General features: G+C 51.8%; 1 pseudogene; it reads right to left on the bottom strand.

Moving 5' to 3' along the window:
* Positions 1-1,361: 1,361 nt before the first annotated feature.
* Positions 1,362-9,782, bottom strand: part of LOC142989484 (uncharacterized) — a 9,265-nt pseudogene continuing 844 nt past the window's right edge.

Here is a 9,782-nt window from a genome sequence, read left to right as displayed (position 1 = left end):
CTTCTGTCTTGTTGGTTTTTTCTGCAGATTCTTCAGACTTCTTGATTTTCCTGCTTTGAGCAGAAACTCCCTAAACAACCAAAGGTTTGAGAGTCTCCTTCCTCTCCTCTCCTCTTCCTCCGCTGTCTTTCTTGACCTTTGTGTCTTTGTGTCTCTCTGCCTCCTCCGGCTCCGGGCTGCTCCACCTCTTTTCACTGCTGTGCTTCTTGTGTTTCCTTTTCTCCTTCCTGTCTTTCCTCTGCTCTTCTCCCTGGCTGGCAGACGGAGGGATGATGAAGATGGGCCTCTCTCTCTCACTGCCGTCAGAGATGAAGGCTGCTGCGTCGTCCTCCCTCCTCTCAGAGTTGGACGGGTGTTTCTCTCTCTTCTCATCTCTTCTCCATGCCCCCTCCACCTTCCTCCCTCCGTCTCCTTCCTCAGCTGGGGGTCTGGCCTGTGTCCGCTCCCTGTCTGGGTGTTTGTAATGATGACGACGATGATGAAGAGCCTCTGATGTGAGCTTTAAGGCCTTTTGACTCACTTTCCCCTCGGTGGAGCGAGAGGAGGAGTGGAGAGAGGAAGAGGAGGAGCTGTTTGGCTGCCTCTCTCTCTCTCTCCTCTGGCGGTCGTGTGATCTCCGATGAGGAGAAGCGGAGGTTTGGTGTCTCCTCTCTCTCTCTCTCTCCGTCTCGCCCCTTCTCTCCCTCTCTCTGTTTGAATGGGACAGAGAGGCGTCCGTCTCCCTGCCTCTCACCTCCTCTGCTCCCTTTCCCTCCTCCTCTCCCTTCACCTCCCTGGTTGCAGCAGAGGGAGGGGGGGAGGGGCGGCGGCCTGAGTGTCTATCTCTCCCTCTTCATCCTCTAATATGGAGCCAAGCACCTGAGACAGAGGAAGATAGGAAATATAAATAAATGAATAAGGAGCATTGGAAATTATAATTATGACTTAAAAATATATCAGTTTGTTTGTTTTGAAAACCAGAATAGACTGAAACACACACACACACACCTGTGTGGGGCTCTGCTCCTCTCTCTCTGCTGCTCTGCTTTGTTCCTGATGTTCCTCTCTACACACACACACACACACACACACACACACACACACACACACACACACACACACACACACACACACACACACCACACACACACACACACACACACACACACACACACACACACACACACACACACACACACACACACACACACACACACACACACACACACACACACACACACACACACACACCATCATCATGATCCATTCTGAGACCTTCAGACCTGAACATCTCACACATGAATCACAGTGATTGACAGCTCACCTTCCTTGGTGGTTTGTTCTGTGCAGCATCGTGTTTCTGCTCTTGTGTGACCTCATCGTCATGATCTCTTCCTCCTCCTCCTCTTCTTCTTCTCCACTCATCTTTGCTCCCAGCAGCAGCCCCTCCTGTTGCTTTCCTCCTCCTCCCTCCTCCTCCTCCTTCAGCTGGGGGGTAAGAAACTCTTCCATCTCTCTCTCTCCACCGCCCTCTGCTCCTCCCTCTTCATCCTCTGCTCCTTTCCTCTCCTCTTCCTCCTCCACCTCTGTGAAGGCACACTGCCATAAGTCCTCTTTCTCCTGTGCTGCTGCTTGTCCGTCCCCTCCATGTCTCTCCCATGTCTCTCTCCCGTCACCTGCTCCCCAGAGTTCCCTTGCATCCTCCTGGTGTATGTTTAATTTTCCCTCCCTTTCTCCGCTGGATTCCCTCTTTTCAACGACTCCGGCCTCCGCTTCTCTTCCCCTTCCCCTCCTTCTCATGGCTGAGCCTCTTGTTCCCGTCATTCACCGGCATCCAGGACTCCTTTGCTTCCTCTTCCTGAGGTTTAGGCTCCTCCTCCTTCTTCTTCTCCAGGCTGATGTTGATGCTGATCTTCTTCTGTGGTTTCACCTTCATCCCTCCTTCCCAGATGTCTCCCTCTGTCAGAGGAGGAAACTTCTTCCACAGTTTCTTCTCCTTCTTGTTGTCTTGCTTGTCCCTGCTGGGTGGATTTGGGGACTCGCTCCTCTGGGCTTTGGGAGACTCGCTCCTCTGGGCTTTGGGGGACTCGCCCCTCTGGGCTTTGGGGGACTCGCTCCTCTGGGCTTTGGGGACTCTGTAAGTGTGTCTTTCAGGGACGGGGACAGGCGGCTGTCTTTACTCTCCCTCCTTTCTTCCTCTTTGGCCCTATTCTTCTCTGATGAGTCAGACCCTTTGCTGCCTCTGTTTCTGTCCCTTTTTCCTTCACTCTCTCTTTGCAGATGTGGTCTGGAGTCATCTCGTCTCTTTTCCGTCCTCTCTGCTCTTCCAGTTTTCTGTCTCCTTGTCTTTGTCTCCTACAGTCTATCTTGGGAGTTGATCCATTCCTTGTTCGGTCACAGGAATTGTGTCTTTCCTTGCTGTCCATGGAGTCTGAAGACGATGACCTCTCTCCTTCTTCCTCTTTCCCCCTGAGCCTCTTGTGTCTCAGGTCCTCCGGCTGCTTGTCCTCTTTGCATCTTCCTTGCGACGCTGTTTCCTTCCTCTTCTGCTGATTTGTCGCTGGCTGAGCTCCGTCTTGGGAAGGCGGCGACAGGCTGTCGCTGGACGACTGAGATGGAGGGAACGGGCTGTCCCTCCTGGATGTCTGTCCGTCTCTGGATCTGTAGCCCAGGGATCGCGGGCTGCTTCTGCTCCCCACTCGCTCCTCCTTCTGAGTAGGTGGAGGAGGAGGAGGGGGAGGGGGTGTAGGGAGGTGGTGGAAGTGGCTGACGTAGCTGCCAAAGTGTTGCTGGTACCACTCTCTGTACTCCCTCTCCCACTGGAGGTAGCGCTCTCGGTCCAGTGATCCGTCAGTAGCATACGGATAACAGGCAGGATTCCCTGCTCCATGCTGGGTTGGCTCTCCTGAGGACCTCCCTGCTCCCTGCTGGGTAGGCTCTCCTGAGGACCTCCCTGCTCCCTGCTGGGTAGGCTCTCCTGAGGACCTCCCTGCTCCCTGCTGGGTAGGCTCTCCTGAGGACCTCCCTGCTCCCTGCTGGGTAGGCTCTCCTGAGGACCTCCCTGCTCCCTGCTGGGTAGGCTCTCCTGAAGACCTCCCTGCTCCCTGCTGGGTAGGCTCTCCTGAGGACCTCCCTGCTCCCTGCTGGGTTGGCTCTCCTGAGGACCTCCCTGCTCCCTGCTGGGTTGGCTCTCCTGAGGACCTCCCTGCCCCTCTCTGCTTGCTGCTGCGGCTGCTTGAGGTTGAACTCTTGCTGTGGACGCGGCTGTGACGGTTTTTCCGGTGATCCGACGGCGACCTGGATCTGGAGCGGTAAGCTCCTCGGGGAGAAGGTGAAGAGGAAGGCGTGGGGGAGCGTGATGGTCTGTAATGGTAGCCAGGGGGGCGGCGGGGACGTGAGCGGGAGGACGGGGAGCGGGAGCGACGTCTGAAAAATAAGCAAATGAGCGATAAAGCACAGAGGGAGATTGAAGGTGTGGTGTCGTTCCTGTGGAGCACAAAGTACCTGGATCTGGATTTTCCTGGAGAGCACGATCTGGATCTGGATCTGGATCTGGAGCGGCTCAGGGAGCGGGAGGAGTAGGAGCGGGAGTAAGACTTCGAGTAGGAACGAGAGGAGGAGGAGCGGCTGTAAGGAGATCCTCTGTGTGGAGACCTGAGGGACAAAGACAGAGAGGAGACAAACTGAGGACGATGTCACAGAGACAAATGTGAACGCCTGAACGACACTTTGGTGAACATACGGACCTGGATTTGGATCGCCTCCTCTCACTCTGGAACTTTCGGTACTCCTGCAGCTCTTTGTTGAAGTCGCCCGTCATCTCCTCCGCCTTGGTCTTCTGCCAAGACCTCCCTGAGACCCGACTGGGAGAGCTGGAGGACAGAGCAGAGACACAGCTGAGCTCCAGCATCTAAACCAACACAGCAGGTAGACCTGGCCCTTACCTTTCGTTCTTCCTCCTCTGCTGCCTGTACCAGTCCTTGGGGATGAGAGCAGGGATGCAGGAGGAGGAGGAGGAGGCTGTGGAGGAGCAGAGGGAGGTAATGGGAGCAGCCTGGATGTTGGGCGGCGTCCAGGGGGGTGTGGGGACGGGAAATCCAGGCGGGTAAGCGGTCAGAGGTGGTTGGCCGGGCTGGAACGGTTGGAAATGAGGGGAGCAGAACAAGGCAGGAGATGGAAAGACAGGACGAGGATGAGGAGGAGTGGCTGAAGACGAGGAAGAGGAGGGAGGGAGCTGGGTGCCAGGTGTGTCCATGAGGAGCTGTGGAGAAGATACAGGAAGAAGAAGTGTTGAAACTCAAAGAGAGACACACACACACACACACACACACACACACACACACACACACACACACACACACACACACACACACACACACACACACACACACACACACACACACACACACACACACACACACACACACACACACACACACACACCTGTCCCAGTTGCTTGATGGGTGTCCTGATGTCACGTGTTCTGGTTCAGAGGGAGAATGAGGGTCAGATCTCAGTTTAATGCATCATAATACATTTTATAACAATAACAACACTGACTTTGTGCACATATATGTGTACATCAACTGATAATCATCACAAACACATCAGGAAACGTCTGATAAAGAGTCGTTTCAGGGCAGAGGGCGCCGTGTGACCTGCAGTACCGGCTGAGACCTCTAGGCTGAATTTGCCACAGAGCCCAGAGCAGATAAGGAGGTGAAGTCTGACTGAGGGTCAGCAGGGGGCGCAGGTGAGTCCTGTGGTCGCCTGTGTGATTACTGTCTCACCTGAGGAAGAGAGCTGAGAATGATCTGCCACTGGAGCGAGGCCAACCTGAACACAACATTCATTAAAATCATTGTGTAACCACAGAAACAATATTAGTTCAACATGACCAATGAATTTCCATGTGTGTGTGTGTGTGTGTGTGTGTGTGTGTGTGTGTGTGTGTGTGTGCACTCACCAGTGGTGACAGAGCAGCAGAGGGTTCTTGATCTGTTTTCCCATGATCCTCCTGGGTAAATATGATGCACATTCAAGCTTCATCCAGTTGAGGTCAAAATAAATCATGTAAACACCAAACTGACCTGGATATCTGTAATCAGTGTGTGTGTGTGTGTGTGTGTGTGTGTGTGTACCTTTCAGGTCCATCCAGGACAGGCTGGGGGGAGGCAGAGGGCGTGTCTGAAACAGAGGCGGGGCCTGTCACAGTGGGAGGAGTCCCAGTCTGCTGAGCCAATGGGGGCGTGTGTGAGACCTGTGGGCGGAGCCAGAGAGAGGGTCAGGACAGGAAGACGTCAGAATGAAATAGAAGAGTCAAGAAAATAACTTTCTGCTGAAAGCGGTGAGTTAAAACAAACTATCAATATAAAACCACACCATGACCAAGACTGTGTGGTGCTGTAGGACTGGAAGGGTTAACAAGGGGGAATGACTGTCCTGACCCAGAGAAAGTCCCTCCCTGCTGCCCCCTGGTGGAGGAGCTCTATAAAGCCTTCAGTAAACAGAGCTACAGGTCAGCTCTCCAGAGTTTCACCTGCTGGCTGCGGATTGGCTGAAGGAGCCTCTGAGTGGCGGCGAGCGGCGGGGTGGGGGCGGGGCTCGGGGTGGGCGTGGGGTTTTGGGACTGGGAGGAGCTGGAGGTCTTCTGCTTGGTGAAGCCTCTCTCGTTCTTATAGTTGTTTACAGCCTGTGAGAGGACAGACGGGCGGGAAAGTAAACATGATGTCATCACAACAAATCAGGAGCAAACTTTTCATTTGGAGTTGCTATGGAAGCAGAGAGATGATGAGGAATCATAACATCCCACGCCCTCTTCCTCTCCATCACTCTCACTCCACTACCTCACCTGCCGCAGGAACTTATTGGCTATCAGGTTGTCAGGGGAGACGTCTGATTGACTACAGGTAGGACAGATGTGTTCTTCAGACTCCAGCAGGGCGCTGCGAATACCTGAGGGAGAGAGAGAGAGGGAGAGAGAGAGAGAGAGACACAGAGAGAGAGAGACACAGAGAGAAAGAGAGAGAGACAGAGAGAGAGAGAGAGAGAGAGAGAGAGAGAGAGAGAGAGAGAGACAGAGAGAAAGAGAGAGAGACAGAGAGAGAGAGAGAGAGAGAGAGAGAGAGAGACAGAGAGAGAGAGAGAGAGAGAGAGAGAGAGACAGAGAGAGAGACAGAGAGAAAGAGAGAGACAGAGAGAGAGAGAGAGAGAGAGAGAGAGAGAGAGAGAGAGAGAGAGACAGAGAGAAAGAGAGAGAGACAGAGAGAGAGAGACAGAGAGACAGAGAGAGAGAGAGAGAGAGAGAGAGACAGACAGAGAGAGACAGAGAGAGAGAGAGAGAGCCAGAGAGAGAGAGAGACACAGAGAGAGAGAGAGACAGGAGAGACAGAGACAGAGAGAGCTGTTAGTAGAATGAAAGACTCCATACACAGCTGATGTGTGATGCATGCAAGTGTGCACATGTGTGTATGTGTGTGTGCGTGCGTGTGTGTGTGCAGACACCCACAGTCGTCACAGTAACTGTTTCCACAGCACGGTATAACCACAGCGTCACTCAGCAGGTCTTTACAGATCAGACACAGCAGCTCCTCAGGTGCTGGATCCTCCTCCTCTTCAGACTCCACCTGCTCCTGAGGAGCGAAGGGAGGTCTCTCCTTCTTCCCTCGAGCGTAGGCCTCACTGCACACAAACCACGTGTGAGACATCTCTCTCTCTCCCTCTCTCCTCCCTCCTCTCTCTCTCTCCTCACTCCCTCCCCCCTCCCTCCCTCCCTCCTCTCCTCCCCCTTCCCTCTCTCTCCCCCCTCTCTCTCTCTCTCACTCACGCGTCGATGGCAGGGATGGCGTATCTCCCACAGTTGGTGAGCATGGCCCCCTTCATGGTGGGGTCGTCCACCTCCACCATGAAGGAGCGAGGGATGCCTGTGCTCTTCTTTATCCTTGGCGGGGCCTCGTAACTTTTATCCTGCTGTCACACACACACACATACACACACACATTATTACACTCGACACACACGGGAAACGAGGCCGGGTCAAGCGCCGGGGCGTGTCCTGCTCTCACCCCGTTGGTGGGACAGTTCCTGATGTGGTGGCCGTTATTCCCACAGCGGTAACACGTGTAGTTAGCAGGAGGAGGAGGACCACACTTCTTCATGTAGCTATGGAGGTGGGGAGAGAGAGAGAGAGAGAGAGAGAGACAGAGACAGAGGGAGAGAGAGAGAGAGAGAGAGAGAGTCAGGGAGAGAGAGACAGGGAGGGTAACTATAGATACAGACATGGAGGGATGAAGGAGGTAAAGGACAGAGGGGAAGAGACTCACAGCAGGGGGTCGTACTCGTGGGTGGACTGGGACATCATGACCTTGAGTTTGTCCTCTTCAGAGGCGTCGGCGTCAGCCAGGTTCACCGTCTGCAACATGGTGAACAGAGGCAAACGTTACATGATGATAAAGGAGATTTTGGTTTTGATGGTCCGTCCACAATCAGCTGTACGATCTTAATAAAGGGACGGATTAGACAGATGAGCTTTCAGAGCACGTCTCTCTTCTTCTACTCTCTGGTTTCAGGTGTCTTAAAGGGCCTGCCGTGTTCTGATTGGCCCAGGCAGACCACACCCACAGCGTCCGGCCTTTAGTCACTTCAGAAGTACCAATCACAGCCGAGCAATCGGGTCAGGACCTGGGTTTGTCTCACCCAAAAGCTCCCATCCAAGTATGTGATCAACCTAAAGATACGGATCCTCAAGGGAATCCTGCAGGAACGCTGAGGCCGTTTTAAAAAGCAGCTGATTGGCCAAGAGGCGGACCTTTGTGTTTGTGCCTGACATGTAAACATGAGGGGACGTCACTCAAAGACAACGTAAGGAGACAGAAGGGTTCGGTACCTTGCACAGATGATTGAGTGCTGATGAAGAACCGTCCTTCTGTTTGGGTCAAACAAAGACAGTGTCAGTCATAAAACACAAACTGTGTGTGTGTTACAGTAAAGGTGTGTGAAACAATGAGATCAAGTTCAGTTTGACCTCATACTTGAGTTTTTCTGAGGCTGAGTTAAAGTGTGTGTGTGTGTGTGTGTGTGTGATGGCTGCAGCAGTGGACGCCACATTAATGATTGAAGGAAAAAGGTCGGTGGTGTTTGAGCTTTTTGCTACTGTCAACAAATTCAGTGGAGAAACCAAACACGGCAGAGATTTGATGTCTGAGGCGGAGGAAGCGTCTCAGAGCTGGAAGAGTCTGGTCAGAAACGGACCAGGATCACATACCAAACATGAACCACCTGACCGTACGAAGACCGAGAGCCAATCACAGCGCAGCAAGCATCCAAGGTAACCAATCAGAATACTGAGGAGGCTTTTTGATGTCCCTGAACACAACATGAGCATCAGAACAAACACCTCCACAGGCGGGGGAGTGCAGTGTGTGTGTGTGTGTGTTGTTGTTATCAGCTGTCCTGGCTGCTGGCTGTGATAACGTTCGACCCGCCCAACACCAAACCGACTGCACACAAGTTTGATCGACGCGCCAAAGAATGAAACATACTGAACTTTTATTTAGGAGCAACGTGTACAGAAAGATCTATTCTAAGACTGAAACAGGAAGTGACAGCAAACGTTACATCCTGTCCCCCAACCTGACAGCTGCAGCTCATTATCAACATACACGTTCATTTCAGCTAAAGGAGAGTGTGAGGAGAGAAAGGCTGCATGTTTAACATTACAGCTCTTTACTTTACTTCTTCTTCTTTTGAATCTTTCTGGTTTATTGAATAAAGATTATTTTATCATTCTTATTTATTCTTTATTTTCAATGACTGTCATTTAATGAGTTAACTTGTGAAAACCTTCTTAGTTCTATCTTCTATCTGATATCTTCAGCGTTGTGGTTTACGTACGGCTTTGAAGGCTCCAAAGGCGACGTGGTGCTGCTGCTGCTGGCTGGAGCGCTCACTGGAAAACAGCAAATCAAATCATTATTAAGATGGGATCTGATCTTCATCTGTTCACTCATAAACACTCAGGACACAACAGGAAGTGACCCTCAGGTCCAGAGCCGCCTGCTGGCCTGACTGAAGCGTGGGTCAACCCAGAGTCACGAGTACGACGCTCAGTAATGCTTGATTTATCCACGGAGCACATCGGGACTAAAGCTCATTTAAGGGTCACGTTTAAGTCAAATGACAGGAACAAAGGAGGTGTGTGAGCCTGGACACACACTCACACTGAGTGGAGCTTGCTGCTGGAGGAGGACTTGACTTTGATGGTGGGGATTCTCCTCACGATGACAGAGGAGCTTCTGGGAATGAGGCCTTCATCATCTGTGTACTCTGGGAGAGGGAGACAGAGGGAAAGAGAGAGAGAGAGAGAGAGAGAGAAAGAGCTTAATAATGACAACATCTACATTCACACTCGTCCAGCTCTATAATTCAGTGTGCGTGCGTGTGTTTGTTTGCTTGTGTCTCAGCTTCAGTTCCTCTCTGTTTATTATTGTTCAGATTCCTTCCATCAGCTGGTAGCAGGAGCTCTTTGTGATCTTAGACGTCTTTATATTTAGCTCAAGTTCACAATATAAACCAGACATATGAACCTGGCTGACAGGGACCTGATGGGGGACAGGTTCACTGAAGTCCAGTGTGGCAGATATGTATTTATATTTAGATACATGAAAGCAATAACACATTGGAATAAAATATGTATATTTGTGTTTATTTCAGTCTTATAGGGAAACCAAGTGTAATATGTTACAGTATGTTTGTGTCATAAACAGATCAATACAACAAGATGAATTTAAACAATACAAAATGGG

Source organism: Genypterus blacodes, unplaced genomic scaffold (genome assembly GCF_046128005.1).
Source record: "Genypterus blacodes isolate CSIRO-AG114 ecotype Tasmania unplaced genomic scaffold, CSIRO-AGI_Gbla_v1 ptg000430l_1, whole genome shotgun sequence".
NCBI lineage: Eukaryota > Metazoa > Chordata > Actinopteri > Ophidiiformes > Ophidiidae > Genypterus > Genypterus blacodes.
The sequence above is the reverse complement of the archived record's forward strand: the minus strand, read 5'-3'. Positions and strand labels throughout refer to the sequence as shown.